At 33.7% G+C, this 19,396-nt stretch overlaps 2 protein-coding genes across 29 annotated transcripts in view; one reads left to right on the top strand and one right to left on the bottom strand.

Annotated features, from left to right (window-relative positions):
* Positions 1-1,377, bottom strand: part of LOC120350651 — a 36,933-nt gene extending 35,556 nt beyond the window's left edge. Inside the window, exon 1 of one of the 2 annotated variants that reach the window (XM_039425121.1) lies at positions 1,246-1,377. The gene's annotated coding sequence lies outside the window, so the exon portion shown is untranslated. Of the gene's footprint in view, positions 1-1,076; positions 1,113-1,245 lie in introns of those variants that run through there. The other variant, XM_039425122.1, reaches the window with a different exon arrangement.
* Positions 1-19,396, top strand: part of LOC111059276 (coiled-coil domain-containing protein AGAP005037) — a 346,739-nt gene that overhangs the window by 235,332 nt on the left and 92,011 nt on the right. The window lies entirely within an intron of this gene.

The raw sequence follows: 19,396 nt of genomic DNA on the forward strand, positions 1-19,396 counted from the left end.
AAAATCGATTTAATGAATATTATGTCATTACTTTCTAGAAGTTTAAATGATGTGTCATCCAAGAACAAGCGTTTAATTAGATATCATCATTCCAATTGTAGATTTATAAAATATTGGAAAAATTTGAAGATTGATCCTCAATTATTATATTCCGAAAACTATTTTAATTCGTTTTTTCGGAATAATAAGGAATTTGAAAAATATATTATCACTGACGAAGTATGAAATTTTAAAATGATTCTCAATGTTGAACTCCTTATCTCCTGTTTATCGAAAAACTAGAATGATTCGAAGAGAACTGAGGATTTACTCAGAGACTTCGTCCCAGTTATCTACGATTTCCTAATTATTTTTGCACTCAAACTCATTTAAAAAGTTGCCCTTTTTATAGGCCTCTTGTCACCAGCGAGAACCGCTCTTCTTTCTACGGGTGTTAGAAATTCTGCCAAAGTTTCTCGAAAACACAGATTTCTAGTTATTTCAGGGATGATCCAACCAGGATTAACGTATTTTAGGAATGAGCTGAAAACCTATTATTCTATCAAGTATGTTTTCGTTCCTCGAACAAACCTATTTACCGTAATGGGATTCAATTCAAGCTCATCAACGACATGATCCTAGGAAGATTATGATTTAATGAAAACATGATTAATTCTTCCACTAAGAAAACTGACTTGTAACAATTTCATAAATTTCGAAATTTGAAAACAACGTCAAAATTATTGTGTCTTGAATAGAAAAGGGACCATTCCTATTTCCTATTTTATAATGGAGCAGTTATGAATCAATAACCAATAAATTTCAAATGAGAAAAATTGCTAATAAGATAAAAATTCACTATCTTATCAGAATCTGATCTGATGTAGAATCCAGCAACTGAATTTTCTCAATTGGTGACAACATTTTAATCAATGATTGTGAACAACTTCTTTGCAATCTACTTTGAGTGTTGAGTGATAAGAAATATCAACTAAATAATAATGAACTTTCAATAAATTAAATAAAAATAGTAGTTTCATCAAAACAATTAATTTTCTCGTATCATATATTAGATTTGAGTGGATTTTTCAACGAAACTTTATCTGATAAATCCGGTGAGAGCACTCCAGCTATGGTTCAAGTGATAAGAAATTCAATATCAACTAAATAATGAACTCTTAATAAATCAAATTAAAATAGTAGTTTCATCAAAACAATTAATTTTCTCGTATCATATAATAGATTTGAGTGGATTTTTCAACGAACCTTTATCTGGTAAATCCGGTGAGAGCGCTCCAGCTAGATAAGAAGAAAGACACTCGAGCGAACAACACAAGTTTTCTCCAGTTGGAGCAACAACAGACCAACTCCAGAGCACAACTACAACTGACTGGTTGCAAGTCCAAGTCCGGCTCCGGCTTTCCCCTAGTGATTACCTTTTGACAGTTCCCCCTTCCCCCTCCTCTTCCGCCCCGGTGTTAACCAGGGGTCTCAGCTCACTCACATGGTGTCCCATGATTCACAGCAGTTATCAAATTTCGTCTGCTTCTACGGTTGAAGATTCAGTCCGTTACACAGCAATAAGTTTCATTCACACGCTAGTGTTCCTCTCTGTTTCACGTTGCTGCTCTTCAAAGGGGGTTTATTGGACCGAGAAGATAGTATGCGATGAGGAAGTAGAGTCGTTTACATTCGTTGGTTCCAAAAGAAAATTGAAATCTAATTCTCAAACAGTATTTTGCATTAATTGCTCGAGCTCCATTCTTCCATTCAATTAAGATCCAAATGCAGTTTGTCCTCTTCAAAAGTTGTCTGAACAGCAACTTTATGATGCTTAATACTGGCCCAACTGCAGTTTGAAACTATAATACTCTTTTTCTCTATCATTTTTTTTTTTGAATTTATTTCAAGGTTATTATTGAAGGGTAATAATCTCTATCATTTTTTAAAAATTTATCTGAAGGTAATTTAATTTATTTGAAGATTTTGTAGGATGCCTCCATAAGATACTCCCTTCCTTCGTTTCTAGAGTCATCATGATTTATGTTATATAATGTTTGGTCCAAAACGTAGCAGCAGAAATTGCTCTCCCATTTAAGTTTCGTCAAGATTTCAGAATTATTCCATGTGCATAGTGTTCACATTCAACAATACAGCAATCCTATTCTCCTGTTATAAGTTCTCTCAATTTATCTATGTATTCATTCATTTATACAATAAGTACATCATCAAAATGATAGGGAGAGAAGAAATAAGGTAACCTTGTGCTAATTCTTTCCCAAATTTAGATAGGGTTACACCACAGACAAAATAAGTAATAATTGAGTTCTCTCTGGTTACACATAGTCCGAAATAGGTTAAGTCTTGTAGTTCTACACTTCACAAAATTTTCAATATTAAAATATGTTCACAAAATAGATTTTCAAATTTAGATGCTCCAAAACCAAAAAGTAGAGCAGATATTTCACATTATTATCACATTATAATAGAAACATTCAAATATTGAATAAATAATTTTGAAAAAGGACCGAAAAAACAAACTTAATTCTCATCCTGATTTGGTTCATATGGTTTGATTATCTCTAAATGAATACTCACGAAAATACAACATTCGAGTGGTTTCGTCATTTGTCAGTTATTTGTTTATACAAATCCAATAGTTCAAAGAGAAATCCTCTAGTGCTATTTATGACAATAAATAGCAATATTAACTTCTAAATTTCGAACTTTAATTATGAAAAGAAAATTAAAATTGACAATATCATGAAAAATCATAAATAATGTTGTTAAAAAGTTCACTATAATTGCGAATAGCGAATAAAACAGTTTCAATAATCGTCTTTTTACATGATAATACTTTAAACACTTTCAGAAGCAAATTTGTTATCTTGCCTCCCCCTAGCCATAAGAATGATGAAGGCTGAGAGTCTCTAAAAATCTATCATATCCATCATACAATGTATTCTATATCAATGTATTTCTAATTATCAATAAATCAGTGGTTTTTTGACAATTTCTTAAAAATCAAAAATCAATCATTAAAATGTATTTCTAAAAATCTATCATATCCATCATACAATGTATTCTATATATCAATGTATTTCTAATTATCAATAAATCAGTGGTTTTTTGACAATTTCATAGTCTTTTTTCATTCAATATTCTATATATCGCATCCTATCCAGTGAAAAACTAAAAATCTGAAAAACTTCCCCTGATGTCAGTTTTTAGCAAACAAACAAATAGCAAAATGTAATATAATTATATTTTATAAATACAAGAAAGTAGCCCTGAATTCATACATTTTAAAAACAAATACATAGCAATTAAGATTCAGGGATTTTCTCATTGCTAATTGTCAAATTTCTACAAACATAGCCTCCACACTTCGTAATAATTTCATAATATGATCCAAACATGACCATGTCAAGTGGTGACAGACTGCTATTTCATAATTTATAATTCCTGAACTACAACTACTCGTTATTAAATAATTCGCTCTCGTAAAAACCGCTATTGAATGAAAGTGAGAGCTACTTTTCATTGTCAACAAGGACCTCCATTGTAGTTCGCCCCCTACCGGACAGCTTCCTTCCCAGGACTCTTATCAGTCGCTTCAAAACGGTTCTCTCCTTGTTTAAACTCTGAATATTCTCTCATACTTTTCTACATGATTCTCATTTTGATTACAGTTGCGCCGATTGTTCGCTTGTCACAGTACTGTACGATCTATTGTTAGTTGCTTTGAGAAAACTTTCCATATTAGAATTTTTTTGTTTTTGTTCCCTGCAAGTTGAAAGTTGGAGTTTTCCCTGTGTTGCGAATCACTCTCAAGGTGGTGTAGGTTGCCAATGATACACCGTAGGACCAATGGAAGCACATTACAAAAAAATTCAAGGTCATTATTGATGATATTGAAATTTTAAATATCTAGACTACTAGGATTGCTGTGTAATGTCTCAGTTATGTTGATACGCTACTCTTGTGCGAAGCATATGAGCGTCATAACACAGCTAGGACTACAAACCTCAATCATTCTTTGAAAATTTTGATAGAGAATAATCGATATAAAAAATCTTGGAAATATTTCAGTTATTGAGAAAATAAAAGTGCTATAGTCTTTACTATGTACATAGTCCTATGTACAGCAAGGACTACAAACCTTAATCATTTTTTGAAAATTTAGATAGAGAAAAAATTGATTGATGAAAAAGATTGAGATTTAAAAATATTTCAGTATTGAGAAAATAAAAGGACAAACTAAGGTTGATGTAGACGAGGAAAACTATTGATTAATTGAGAAAATAGATAGCAATGGAGACCGGGAATTGAAAAATATATAAGAGAGGAACTGCATAATGTCGAATGGAATTATTATAATATTGAGGGGGATAGAAGAGTAGAAAGGAATAGATGAGAGATTGGAATGGAAGATGATGTTTACTTCTACTCGTACTTCCGAAGAAAGAAGAGAGAAAAAAGACGATAGAGGAAGAAATATGGATTGAAGGCAATGAATCCAGAAGAGAGAGTTGCAAGAGAAACTGTTCATACTTGCTCTCTTGGAACTCCAAAAAATAAAATGAAATGATTGAAGACAAAAGTTTATCTAAGAAAGTTTTCTAACTTTTACAATGTAAAAGGCTAAAATATTTATAGTTTATTTTGTTTTTTATGTGGTTTATGATGATTTTGAACGTGAAATAGTTCATGAAGAGAATTCCAATGAGCCAACTAATATCTTTGAAACTGTTGATCAATTTTGATCACGAAGAATATCTGAACTCAAACCAAATCCATTTATTATTTCCCACGACAAGTATTAAACAATTCTTGATCAACAAGAATATGTGGATAATATCTGAATTATTATGTCTTATTATGACTCATTTTTTCACAATCCTTATACATTCATATATCTTTCGTCCAATTTGGAATTTCCAAGATTGATTTCGACGATAAAAATACATTGTCTCATAGCATTAGAGATGCTCACTCGAATTCAGATAAATTGGGAAAAATACCAGCGTAAACGTTCCTTACATAATACACAATCCTTCTAGCTTCAGTAGTTGAAACCAGGTCTTACATTCACTTGACTCACACTGATCCACCGATTGTTACATGCTATTCGACCGAATTCTTCCTACTTCAATTGGATTAACGAGCAGAAGAGCTAGAATGGCTTACCATTGATGACGTAATTACATAACAACAGTTCAGAGTACCAGCATCCAAATGATTCCGATACCTAGGAAACCATTACCCTCATCTACTCCACTGTATTAAGGTAGATTCCAGCTCATTTCATCCAATGCTAATCCCAGAATGAACAAATTGATGTTGTGGTGAAGATAGTTTTACCTTATTAGTGGAAGGTGTAGATCCTTAATGCCACGTGCTTAATGTATATCCTTATGGTTGTCTGAGTATGGTTGTTCGAGCTAATCGACTCTTGTCTTGACTGAGGGTGTTCTTAACTCTTATCCTGGATGTATTATCATGTATTATCACTTGAACAACAATTTTGATTGGACATCCTCCTCTAAGTATTATTCTCCATATTTATGTTCAAACATCTAATTTTATATGAAGATTTATACAGTTTAATAATCAAAGTACTCATCATCTCATTGCTCCATATTTTTTACTAATCCTCAAGTCCATTCTATCCATTCTAATGAATAAGAATGTTGACATATTTGGAATAACATATTAATAAAAACAATATAAAAACTGTATTATCCTCTATTAAAAACTTTAAAATATTATAAGACTAGTTTCGACCATAGGTCATTTTCAAGTTAAAATGTCTTCAGTTACCTAATATTTTAAAGTTTTTAATTGAGGATACTACAAGTTTTTATATTGTTTTTATTAATTTGTACAAAAGTAGCCCATATAAGTGGAGTGATTTTGGAATAACATTTTTACAATGAGTGACGTCATAATATCGGACGATAGACTGCGATTCCGTTAGTAAGGCTGTTGTGTGACTTCATTTGTCATTGTCAAGGTCACCAATGTTCCTGCTAATGCAGTTCAAGCGTAGACAAACCAAGCATCTGTCTTATATGTTGCTTTTATTTACCGTATTCTATTACTGTATAATTCAATTCAATTTATTCATTCTTTGCACATTTTACATAGTTTAAATACACAAAAATACAAAATAAATAAAGAGTACAAAAGAATGTGTAGCTCGCAAGACTTTCGTCTGTTCGCGAGCATGAGCAAGAGAATATAAAGATTGAGAAACGTAGAAAAGAAAAAATATTTATAAAATAGAATATAATAAATGACTAAGAATAGCCTAATGGTAAAATAAATTTGAAATACAGAGTGAAATGAAGAACAGTTTTTTTTTTACAATATAAGAGGGAAAACCTGAGAAAGAGAAGAGAAGAAGCACAGTGAATGCACAAGTCAACTGGTGATGAGAAGAGGTGAGTGGAGAAACGTAAATTTAGAATTTGTTATAAGCTACTGCCTTTGATTACTGAAAACGTCAGGTGATGTTTTGATCCATGATAAGATTTCTTTTCTCTTATAGCAATTTTGATTGTCTGATATGAAGTCTTGTGGTATAATATTTACTAGTTTGTCACATCTATACGGAAATTGCATTCTACATACTGTTAGATTAGTTTCAGGTAAGTCAGATCTCCTGTAAGTTTGGCGCGTGTTATATGGAGTAATTCGGGTTTTGAAAAGATTTTTGTTTTTTAATAAATATGGAATTTAATTTTTCAAGTAGAGCTGTTTGATTGTAAGTATGTTAGATTCCTGGAAGAGAATTCTAGTAGGATACAGCCTTGGTTTTATTATATGTTTTTGAACATTGAAGATCTTGTTTATATGACATTCAGCAGTACCCCCCCATACCCTAATTCCATATTGCAACACAGATTGTGCGTAAGCAAAGTAGGCCATTCTAGTAATTTGTTGCATTTTCAACTGGCTCATTTTGTAAAATTTATTTGTTAGATACTTGACCTTGTGACATAGAGATTGGATCTGGGAATCCCATCTCAGATGACGGTCAACAATTATTCCCAGGTATTTAACGGTTTTAGAGTCCTCTAGTTTAGGACAGTCACAATCATTCAAACCTATTTTATTACATTTGATATTATGAAAGTTTATTCGGTTTACAGGTTGAGTAGCAGCATTTGGTGTGAAGGTCATGAATGAAGATTTTTTATGATTCAGAGTCAGGGTATGATAGTCAAGCCAGTTCTTGACCCTGGAAATACCCTTCTCAGCTGATATTTTAGTACTCTCCCAGTTATCACCCGAAAAAACTAAAGTGGTGTCGTCGGCAAATGAGATTGTTTGACCATTTTGCAAGTCGAGATTCAGGAGGTCATTAATGTATAGTATGAATAAAATTGGTGAGAGTACAGTCCCCTGCGGTAAGCCGTAATCTAAAAGATTTTCAGTACTGGATTTATTTTCAATTGATAATATTTGAGAGCGACCTTCAAGGTAGCTTGTAAAAAGTTTCAGGGGCAAACCTCGAATTCCAATTCTATTGAGCTTTTCCAACAGTTTGGTGTGTGGGACAGTATCGAATGCTTTTTTCAAGTCAATAAAAATTGCAATAGATTTTTTATTATTACTAAAATTTTCAGTTAAAGTTTTTACTAATAACGAAATAGCGTCTTCTGTGTTTTTTCCTTCTTGAAATCCAAACTGGTTAGGGTGAATCACCTTTCTCACAACCATGTATTGTACTAGCCGCTTTTTAATAAGCTTTTCCATGATCTTTGAAAATCCACTTAGCAAGCTTATTGGGCGGTAGTTATTGGGATCGTCAACATCTCCCGATTTATGTAAAGGTATGACTTTAGCCACCTTGAACTCCTCCGGAAAGAAACCTTCTTCAAAGCATTTATTAATTATAATTTTTAAAGGTTTAGCAATATAGTGGGCAATGATTTTTAGACAGCTATTATTTATGTTATTAATTCCTGATGCTGAGCTGGATTTGAGGTCTTTAATTGTTTTGATAATTTCTTCCTCATTTGTCGGGAAAAGGAGAAAGGAATTTGGGAAACCTATTCGTGAAAAACGGGAATTTTGACCAGTTGGAGGAGGGATGTTTTTATTTTCTTTATTCAGTTCTTCTGCGAGTACTCTCCCGATAGACGAAAAATGTTTATTTAAAATTTCAGGATCAATATCAGTCTTTGAATTTTTCTTTTCTACATCAAGTATTTCATTTATGGTATTCCATGTCTTCCTGGAGTTACCTCTACTTTGCTCCAATTTATTTCTGTAATACCTAATCTTGGTTTCTTTCAGTAATTTGTTTAGGACGTTTCTTTAGCGAGTGTAGCATTGTTTCACTTCGTTATTATGTGGTTGCTTCTGTAGTTTTTTGTGCATTTTATTTCTGGTTTGAATAGCTCTTATTAGTCCGGTGGTGATCCAGTTCTTTAGTGGTTTATTTCTGTGTGATGTCTTTATTTTGATAGTTGCATTTTCAATATGGGTTGAAAGTTTTTGTTCAAAAGAGTGTACTAGTGTATGGATGTTATTATTATTTATTACCTCCTCCCAATCTTCATTTTCAAGATTTGAAATTAATTTATTGAAAACAATTTTTTCAGTAATAGTGTTTGCTAAATTAGGCCTATCAGAACCACCGTCTGCGGTTTTAATATGGATACTGGTGCTGTAATGGTCAGTTATATCGGTCTTGAAAATAGCACCTATCAAATCTTCAGCTTTGAAGGAACTATGTTTGAAAAGATATGATCAATGCACGATTCCGATTGATTTTGGACTCGAGTAGGTTTATTTATATAGGAGACGAAACCGTTCGAAGACAATATGTTGAAATAATCAATAGAAATAGCGGTAGTCTGTTTTAGATTGATATTGATATCACCAATTAGAATTATATTTTTATGTGCGAGCAGTCTTTCTTAAGTACTTTCCAAAGCATTCAAAAAAAGATTTGCTGATAGAGAGGGTGATCTGTATATTGCAATTAAATTGATCTCATTTTTAGTGATAGGATTTTTAATATTAAGTATCAATGAGTCTGATTCCATAATTTCAATGTTTAATTTGTTAAAAGACAGTTCATTACTGATGAAAACACAGATACCATTCTTTCTATTTCTCTTACCTGGCTGATTTATTGACGAGTAACCATTCAAAACATAGTTGAAAGGCTCGTCTTCGCTCATCCACGTCTCAGACAATACTATAATATTAAATTTTAAGGAACAGTTTTCAATTGTGTAGGCGAATTCATCGAAATTCTTGTTTAGGCTTCGTATGTTCATGTGAAGAACACTCATTGAACTCCTCTCCCCCCTACACACAGATGGATAGTCTAGTAGGGGGATTTCAAAATATGTTGTATATTGTATTTCATATTCGTGTATTATGTTTTTTGGAAATAAACTGAAATTGAATTGTCGATAAATGAAATATGAATTTCAATATAAAATGTATTCCGTGAAGCTTATAATTTGGTGAATAAAATTATTTCAATAGTACCTAGTTTCAACGTAGAATAGAACAATCTTATAAGTTTTCTCTGATTTCAGTCATTACTTCATTTTACAACTATTCTGTGATTCTATAAACTTTATCTGAATCAATGAACTTGTCTACTCAATTCCATCCATCTTGTTTGATTCATTAATTTCAGTTAATGGATGCCTCAAATCTGGAAAATATTCATAATTACTCATGTTAACTTGTAAGTTATCCTCAATTATGTTGAAGTATTTGATTTCATGTTTGATTGAACAATCACAATAAAGCACCTTCGTTTTAGTAGTCCTACTTTGCCATTTCTTGAAAACAAGATGACTATCATTGGTTGGAATGGTTCGGTTCTACAAAATGGCATCTGTGGTGACTCCTTATCCGTGAACGACCAATGAGAGTGGAGGGGCGTTTACTATGAAGTTGTTAGTAGCTTGTGATTGGTGGAAGAGTGGAAGTTGTTTGAGAGTTGGAGGAGGGATTTGTTTGACGTAGTACCGTGTGTGTTCGATAGAATGCAGCAGTCTACGGGATAGTATTATTGTTATCAACATGATATTGAAGGTGTTATAGGTTTTAGCTATGAAGGCGCTTGTGCTTGGTCAAATATTTTGAGCTGTTTGACATATAAATGTAGTTCCTAATTTACATGTAGATTGTAGTGGCTTATTGAAAGAATAAATATTATAAATTACCATTCTTTCAACTATTGGTGAACAAGCGTTAGAGAGTTCTCACTTTTGACTCACTCAAGGCCAAAGTCGTTGTCCGTCTGTTTGTATGTTCTACAATAACTTTATAAAGAATTGATCAATCAGCTTCAAATCTTAAATACGTATTCTTTGAATATTTTTACAGGTCAAATTCGTTGGGCAACAAAATTGACTCATCTTCGTCCTTTTTCAGGATATAACAATAACATTGAAAGTGCATGAGAATAACATTTGTTGTGATCTAGTCAGCTGAAGAATTCATTGCATGCAATTACTACAGTTTTTCCATCCATTAATAGTAGCAGCTGATACTGTTTGTGAGCTCACACAGCCAGTCCTTCATATGCGCTGACACATGATTTCAGCTGGTTGATATACAACATAATTTACAATTTTACATCAACAAACTGATACGAGTTGAGATATCAATGTGCGGTCTCCGCCATTTATTTTCTCTTAGTAAGTACTCTGAATCGGAATCATGTATCACATGACCACCTTCTCATTTCAAAAAATGAATTTAAATACATATGAGGGTCAAAGATGTTAAAGCGACAATGTAATTTTTCATTTCAAATAGGATCCCCAATGAAACTGTTGAATTATCCTTGTTAGTGAAATACTTACCTGTTTCCATGATTTTCATCAACTCTGTATAATTAAAAGTTGCGGGTCTCAAAGATTGCAATACAACACTGTTCTTGAGCGAGTTCTCCAACCCAGGGGCCACTAGTTGTATTTCTACAAACATACATTCTGCAAAAATACCTTTATGCTTTCTACTTTTATTTCTACTATTATCTGTAGTGCATCAATGATCGGCACGTCCCGTTGTTATAGCTATAAAAAACAACCAACACTGTAATCTGAAATGTACGCAGTCTTCCTTCCCGGCACCTTTTTAAATTGTTTCTATCATACGTGTATTGGTTGCCTTTGAGCCAATAATATTTTCTCGTACAGAGATTACCTTCTTTTGTTGCGCAACTTTGCAATTCGATTGCCGGTTGATGCAATAGTGCAGCAGATAACTGAAAACCAACAATCACTCATGATTAATTCACTGTTATCTAGGAGCTAGTATCTAGGAGCAGCAATAATCTAGTACAAACCTAGTTTTCTGTATGATCTAACGTTTGTATATTTTGTGTCTGGCGTCTGTAGATCTTTCGCTTCTATTATCGTGTTCCTACTTCTTACTATACTTCCAGACGGTAATAACAAAGATTGCCAATATATATGGACATTATTTATACATGAATTCAATGCTATATACATTGTGTGTGTGTACTGAATCTTATTTATTCTTGAGCATACGTGAGACGATTTGTGTTCTTTCCTTTATTGTTGTGAATGTCGATCTGATTTTAAGATCGTATCTTGTATGTGATTAATTGTTTGCGCGCTTTCCAACTGTTAAGAATGAAGTTATACGTTAAGAATATGGAAAGTAATAGGAAATATAATAAGGTTTAGAATGAAGGAAGATAGTTATCGAAATTGTAATATGTGTTTGAGTTGTGTACTTGGAGAGAGGAGAACTAATGCTTTTTCCTATCTCTAAAATCGAATTTTTAGAATATTGTTAGAAAAATCGAAATTCCTATCTGGAAATCGTTTAACGTCTACAACACTTGAGCTACGTTTACTCCAAAGTTATTAACAAAATGTTCATTTTTGCGTCCTTATAGATTCTATTAGATTAAACGGAGTTTGATAAACACATATGCACATCATGTGTATGATAAGTTATGTTCAATCTAATAGAATCTATTAGGATGGAAAAATAAACATTTTGTTAATAAATTTGGTGTAAACGCAGCTTTACAGTTTCCATCAAATTACATGTGAATATGGAATCAAATATGATATAGCTACCAATATCATATATGTATATATGATACCAACTAACCTGGATACACTGTGGGGAGGACTGCTGCAAGGAAATTAGACTTGATCATTTTTTTCAAACCAACTAACCTGGATACACTGTAGGGAGGACTGCTGCAAGGAAATTAGACTTGATCATTTTTTTCAATACTGCAATTATTGAATTTTTATAATACAACAGATAGGATTATATAAAGAAGGTCAAATACTTTCGACTGGAAGCAAATTCCAATTCACGCGTTTCCAATGTTTGATTTCAACTATTCCGTAATTGTGAAAATCCAGATAATCTATACTTCGTGTAAATCTTCTTCAGACTTGGAGGAATTTCTTCAGAGAAATGGAGGGAGATCAGCCAATTGCAGTGATGGATAGAGTCATAGGTGGAAGCGTGGTTGTCAATTTGTTGAATAGAGTCAGTCGAGTCTTTGATTGCAGAGAGGAAACTTCCCAAGTTTAACATGAGCGCTTGAATACTCACTGGAAAGAGAACGCTGGCCGATACACAACGGCAACATCACCGCCGTTGTATCCCTGCCGTTTTATGCCGTCTCTGCTGCGCATAACCATCCTAAGTCGGAAGTTAATTTGAACGAAGTATACATCGAGCTCTAGAGTTTGGGGGTAGTTTATGGGAAGAATTCAAATCCGTTTCATTTCTTGAAGCTTCAAGTCCCGCCACTCACTGCGTGAGTTGATCCGCAGCTGCAAGTCCTCAATTACGAACTCGTATACTCAAATCAAATCTTTCAAGATTCCTTCAACATCACAAATAACAGGCATTATTAGTACATTTCATCTCAATAAACTGCTCTGAGGGATATCGTGGATTTATAATTATCAACCTCTTTTGGAGTTCAATTACAAAGACCGTTTCTCTCCTTCATTCATCTCTTGATCCATCGATTGATATTTTTTTGTTTCTAATATCGAATTGACCTTGAATCAACAATAATCAACACAATGTTGATGTGATGGGTCCCTTATTTTGTCTGTTGCAATCATCTCACAATTGTTGGCGTCGGACAAATCTCAGGGTTTCGACCCTGGCCAGTGATCACATTTAGAAAGTGAACGTTCACAATCAGTTAAGGAGCTGACAGATCTTGTCATTCAGTTTAGTTACAAATTCGTGCCTTCTACTAAACTACCATAATCTACTGGATTATATACTATATTATATACTACATCCATTTATTAAACCTGTGTTATACACCATAACAGCAAACTATACCTGTATCATGTTTTATACTATTAGAAGAACATCTCAACTGTCATAAACTAGTTTAAACTCTTTTTTCTTTTGCGCCCAGTAATAACAGAGCATCTGAAATGTCAGCGCTCAAAAATGAATAAATGTCCAGCTCTATAGTTCTGTCCTTTTTCAAATCGTGACCAGATACTTCTGACAGGCGAGTTTTGAAGTGGAGTAAGTTTCAAATGAGTGTTCCTAGTCTATTAACTTTATACCAATCGTTAAATATTTTCATGATAGGTGTGCTGTTTGTACGGTTCATTTGTGCAAGGTTGGCTGTGATTTTTGGTTGTGCCTTGTGTGTGTGTGTAGCTCGAAGCTGGCTGTATAAATAAATGGCTGGTTGGTTTGGTACCTCTTCAATAGGAACTCATTTCAAAACTTGGTTTTTGTGATGAATTTTGAAATTTAGATTCTTGTCACCCTTGAAGCCAGATTTCCATTTCATAAACTAGCTTATTTTAATAGTAGGTTTTCTATCATATTGAAAACTATGTTTTTCTTATCTGAAGAATTACAAAAGTTGAATTTTTTGTAGGCCTACATATCCAAGATCCATCTTGTTCCAAAAATCCTTCTTGTTCTTGGTATCCAAGTTCTTCAATAATTTGCCTGACAATATTAGAGCTTTCCAATCGTATTTTTTGTACAGTAGATTGATCAAGGAGTGGCTTTTCTGGCTTCTTCCAGAGGCGGTTGAATGTTTGTGGTTGTTCAGTGATTGCCTAAATTCTGAATTGCCCAAGTTCAGTTCACATTTCTAAATTCTAAAAGCTATTTTATTTTAATATTTCTTCCGTTGAGAGCTTTCAACTTATTAATTATTTATTGTATTGTTGTTTTTATATCTCAAACCCTTATAATTTCTTTCTTAGTTGTAATTACTTGATAAATTATTAGTAGGCTATGTTAGGTATTCGATGATTGATTTTTTCACTATAACAGAGTTTCTCGGTCTGCAGCAACTCCTCCATGCGTACAGGGAAGCTTCCCTTGCATGCGAGTATTTATTGTCAAAGGGATGTATATTATCATAAAATGTATATAATAATCATAGGTTTTATGAATTTCTACTGTATTAGCTTAGAGTCTAATTTTTAATTATCATTCTTTTTTATAGATTGTTTTTTAACAATAAATCGTTTTTATTATTATCATATTGTTGTTTGGGTTCTCACTTCAGTTCTCAATATTATCTACCAGTCTTATTCAACCACGTAGAATTTATGAATGTTCGCTTTAACAAATTATTCAGAGTAATTGATAATTCTGAGAAGTGCTTCCATCCACTTATCATAAGATTAGTTCAATATAAATTCACTTAGTTCAGATTCACTTCAATATAGATAACGTAATAGAATATAATAGAAGAACCTCTCCCTAGAACTGTATATGGAATTCTCTGTAGTTTAATGCGGCTAGTGCCAAGCAAAAAAAAAAGAAATGAAGATAAATGAAAGATACAGTGAAGAATAGAAAGATACAATTAAAAGTTGTTAGTTTATTGTTGATCCCGGTATATGCAACCAGAGAATGTAATTTCATACTATACTCTCTGTATGCAACCAAGTATGAGAAAACTGCTGCCAAATATTCTAACTACTGTTTCTGAGAGAGTTCAACCACTTTTCAAGTTTGTTATTAATAGACATTTTGAAGAAAGTTGTCACTGCTGGTGAATAGATTTCTAATTGAGAGCAAAAGTGAGAGACTACGCCTAAATGTTTTATGCAAATGAGAGGTGATTGTGTAATGCGTGTCAGGCAACATTTCTTTAATAGACATCTCTGCTGCAGTCGGAAAGAGAGATCTCGGAACAATGAGCGTGTAATGTCAGGGCACATTGATCCACATTCGAATACAATAAATAATAAAAATGTCAAGCATTGTTCGTTCTCACCTCCCACCTCACTCCTTGAAATGGGCCAAGGCCACAAATCCAGTAAATATAGATCATACATTTTAAATCTAGTCAATAAAAATGCAAAATTTTCGACCTGATCAGGGATGAATTTCAGTCATTGATAATAAGAATAACAACAAGGCTTTCTTCGATCGCCTGAACCGTTCAGCTAGGAAGCTCGATTATCACCTTAGATTACCGAAAATAATAATATTATTATTTAGAAAAATTATTATAACACAAGAAGTGTCCCTTCGCTCGTTGTCTGTCCAATTCATTATTAAAGCAATTATTTTAGTGAATTATGTATTAATTTATATAATATGGACAGTACGGTTACGTCTCTATTTATGTTGAGCACGATGACATTTAAATTTTGCAGCATTAACAGCTGATTAGAGTGGTATCGAAATCCACACCGCTGGGTTTTCTTTTGTGCGTGAATGCCATCTTCAACCTTAAGGTGCTTACAGATTTACGCGCCGCGAACATGAGCAATTCACTTTTAATCAGCTGGTGCCAAGCTTTTTATATCTTTATCTTATACCGTTTCTGTAAAAATACAGATATAGTCAGCTGATTAACAGTAAATTGCTCATGTTTGCGGCGCGTATATCTGTACGCACCTTTAGACCAGTTATAGAACTATAACTGGTCCAAGTCTTCAACCACGACAGGGTGAGGATTTCAGATTGGATAGATTTCAATTTGTCTAAATAACCTAAAATACTAGTAGTTCGGTGAACAGTAGACCTCACGCAGTATTCTCATCCACAAGTACCTGATTGAAACTATAGACCTTATGGAAATACAGCAATAGACTGGCTTCTCCACACATCTGTGTAATCACTTGTCAGCTGATTTATGATGAATAATTCTATAGACTGATTTTTACTCTAATATTGACGTATGAAGGAGGCTCCTTTTTCCTTTTATATTATCCTTGAAATGCAAAATTTCCAAAAACCTTGTATATAAGTCGACGCGCAATTAAAAAAGGAACATACCTGTCAAATTTCATGAAAATCTATTACCGCGTTTCGCCGTAAATGCGCAACATATAAACATTCAAACATTTAAACATCAAGAGAAATGCCAAACCGTCGACTTGATCTTAGACCTCACTTCGCTCGGTCAATTATGTTCAATTTTAATGTGGGTGGTTGAGTTTATACTTTTAAAAGGCAATATGTTGATATTATTATAAATGTTTTGATTCTTGGATAATAAACAGAATTAATGAAAAGTTATTTGATCAGCTGTTTTAGCACACTTGAAATTTGGGCAATATGAGTGTTAACAATGCTTTTGTCGTCGACTGAGGAAATTCACGCACAAACGAAATTGCACCTTACTCGGTCTGTTCGCATCTTAAGTCTCGTGTTGCAAATACGTACATTAATCAACGTTCATGAATACGGCTCAAGTCCATTTTCTATCCACAGTTACTCCATAACAGAATCCTCCACATCCATACACGCTCTTCACATGTGTACCCTATGTGTTCCAGCGAAAAGAGAACAAGTTACTGTACATTGCGAAATGTCACCTGCATTTCTTCATTCACTCTTTTGAACTGAATCACGAGTGACAGTTCTGACCGCTCAAGAAAATATTTCTTCAGCAAGTCTCTCTCATTTCAAAAGGAAAACAACACGATAGACAGAATGTGAATAGAGATGAAGAAGAGGAAGAAGAAGAAGGTAGAAAAAAAGGAGGATTCGGAGAAGGAGGAGTAGAAGATGGAGGAGAAGAAGAAGAAGAAGAAGAAGAAGAAGAAGAAGAAGAAGAAGAAGAAGAAGAAGAAGAAGAAGAAGAAGAGAAGAAGAAGAAGAAGAAGAAGAAGAGGGTGGAAAAAAGAAGAAGAAGAAGGAGGAGAAGAAGATGAAGAAGTAGAAGAAGGAGGAGGAGGAGAAGAAGAAGAAGAGAAGAAGAAGAAGAAGAAGAAGAAGAAGAAGAAGAGAAGAAGAAGAAGAAGAAGTAAAATGTAGTAGAAGAAGAAGAAGAAGATGGAAAAGAAGAAGAAGGTGGAAAAAAGAAGGAGAAGAAGAAGAAGAAGATGATGATGATGATGATGGAAAAGGAGAAGAAGGAGTTGGAAAAAGTAGAAGTAGATGGTAAAGATGAAGAAAAAGAAGGAGGAGGAGAAGTATGATGAGGAGGAGGAGGAGGAGATGAGGAGGAGAAGGAGATGAGGAGGAGGAGGATGAGTGGAGGAGGAGATGGAGCAGGAGGAGGAAAAATAAAAACTAAGAAAAAAAATACAAGTGAGTGAAGTGAAGAAACTAGAAAAACAAGGAGACAGTGACATTTTTCTTCCATGCTGTGCAGAATAATAGGCAAGTTTTATTCAACTCATATCCCCTGCGCTGTGAACCCATTCCTGAATGAACTGTTTAAATAATTCGCGTCTGGCCTCTTGGTCTCTGATCACCATCACCATCTGATTCCAATCAAGATTGGAAAGGAGGTTGGATGTAATTGGTTGTATGTTGACATAGGTCAGCTACTTGTTTTTAGGTTATCTATTGATTCATTTAATGGGAATGCTGGGGAATGTTGTTAGGAAGGTGACTGCGAGTACAGTACTGTATCTTTAAGAAAAATGGTGTCAGTTATTTCGCTTAATTGGTCGATTCACTATTCAATTATTATCTTTATCTTGATTAATCATTCCCTATCAATTCAATCCAAACAGTGAATTAATATGGTTATCTATATTACTATATAATAAGAGAGAGTAGGGTTGTGTTTGTTCGCATCAAAACATGTCAACTTGTGGATTGCATACCGGAAAAACGGGCATGATTTATATCTCCAAATTTTGCACATAGATTCTAAAAATATCAATCTCATGCATCTCGAAGCCCAAGTATTTCAACTTTCCTTCTACATTTTCAGAATAAATGTACAAATTTCATTCATGGGACATGAAAACATACCATTATGTTAATACCTCTTCGAAACAGATGGTTGAAATTGGTAACTAAATTAATGATCAGTCCAATTTTGTCAGGTCGGCATTAAGTTGAGGAAGGTTTCTAGACAAGATTTAAGTTCTGTCACTTTATTATGTTAGTACCAAGTTGAAGAACTTTTCTATAGGCCTACTATAATAAAGGAAAGAACTGGCTTATACACGTACGGGATAGGAAAATTATTTTTGAAACATAATCACGTCTGAACTACTAGACTGAAATTAACTTGAAATTTTGCATATAGATTCTTAATTAACCGAGGATGGTTCTAGGCCTACTTCAAACTCTTCAAGATTCCACTCAGTCAAGTTTTAAGTTTGTGAAGTTCAAAATAGACCCTTGCGGAGCACGGGTTACCTGCTAGTTATACATTATGTTTCACAATTATAAATTAATAATTAGCGTTTTACCGTTCTCAGCTTCAGATTACTATTTTCGCGAATTATTTCTTGATTTTATAACTTTTGTAATTTGTATTTTTCCCTAATCCGTTGCACTGAATGATCACTGGTCATGCCACTTTCAACGCAGATCTACACTTCAGGAGCCGTTTGTGGTGAAACTTCCGTGATTCGCTCGAATTGTAATAAATCTTGAGCGCACTGCAAGGATGCAACGAAAGTAAAAAATATCTGGAGATGAAACGAATATATTAGAAAATCGTCCAATTACGAGCAGAAAACTATGACTTTCACCATCTTCTTTCCTCATGAACAGTGAGCTAGACTTGTCACGAATTCTGTAATGTGTACATTACGTTACCAAAAAAAATGTACATGCAAACGTTTGACAGTGAAGCTGTGCTAATGAACTAGTGAAGTTCAGGCTTATATGTGTGTCTATTACTATAGTTCAGTCTACTAGTTTATTTAGAACTAGCAGGTAACCGGTGCTCCGCTAGGGTCTATTTTAAAACTTGACAAACTGAAAACTTGACCGAGTGGAATCTTGAAGAGTTTGAAATAGGCCTAGAACCGTCCTCGGTTGATTAAGAATCTATATGCAAAATTTCGAGTTAATCAGTCCAGTTGTTCAAACATGATAATGCGTCAAACATAATCTTCCTATCCCGTACGTGTAGGATCCAGTTTTTTCCTTTAGTATAGATATACGTTACAGTATAAGATCTTGTATTTACTACTACCAATGAAGAAAGAAGGTGATATGA

Source organism: Nilaparvata lugens, chromosome 3, assembly GCF_014356525.2.
Source record: "Nilaparvata lugens isolate BPH chromosome 3, ASM1435652v1, whole genome shotgun sequence".
Classification (NCBI taxonomy): Eukaryota; Metazoa; Arthropoda; class Insecta; order Hemiptera; family Delphacidae; genus Nilaparvata; species Nilaparvata lugens.